Genomic DNA, 774 nt, shown 5'->3' with positions numbered 1-774 from the left:
AGCGATTGCATTGAATCCGTAGATTGCTTTGGGTAGGACAGTCATTTTCACAATATTGATTATTCCAATCCAAGAACATGGTATATCTCTCCATGTGTTTGTATCGTCTTTGATTTCTTTCATCAGAGTCTTACAGTTTTCTGCATACAGGTCTTTTGTCTCCTTAGGTAGGTTTATTCCTAGGTATTTTATTCTTTCTGTTGCAATGGTAAATGGGAGTATTTCTTTAATTTCTCTTTCAGATTTTTCATTGTTAGTGCATAGGAATACATGAGATTTCTGTGTATTAATTTTGTATCCTGCTACTTTACCAAATTCATTGATTACCTCTAGTAGTTTTCTGATAGCATATTTAATATTCTCTGTGTAGGGGCTTCCCTGGTGGCGCAGTGGTTGATAATCTGACTGCTAATGCTGGAGACATGGGTTCAAGCCCTGGTCTGGGAAGATCCCACATGCCACGGAGCAACTAGGCCCGTGAGCCACAACTACTGAGCCTGCGCGTCTGGAGCCTGTGCTCCTCAACAAGAGAGGCCGCAATAGTGAGAGGCCCGCACACCACGATGAAAACTGGCCCCCGCTTGCCACAACTAGAGAAAGCCCTCACACAGAAACAAAGACCAACACAGCCAAAAATAAATAAATAAATAAATTTATTTTTTTTTTAAAAAGATTCTCTATGTATAGTATCATGTCATCTGCAAATAGTGACAGTTTTACTTCTTTTCCAATTTGAATTTCTTTTATTTCTTTTTCTTGTCTGATTGCCATGGC

Source organism: Globicephala melas, chromosome 15 (assembly GCF_963455315.2).
Source record: "Globicephala melas chromosome 15, mGloMel1.2, whole genome shotgun sequence".
NCBI lineage: Eukaryota > Metazoa > Chordata > Mammalia > Artiodactyla > Delphinidae > Globicephala > Globicephala melas.
Note: the sequence above shows the minus strand (reverse complement) of the source record.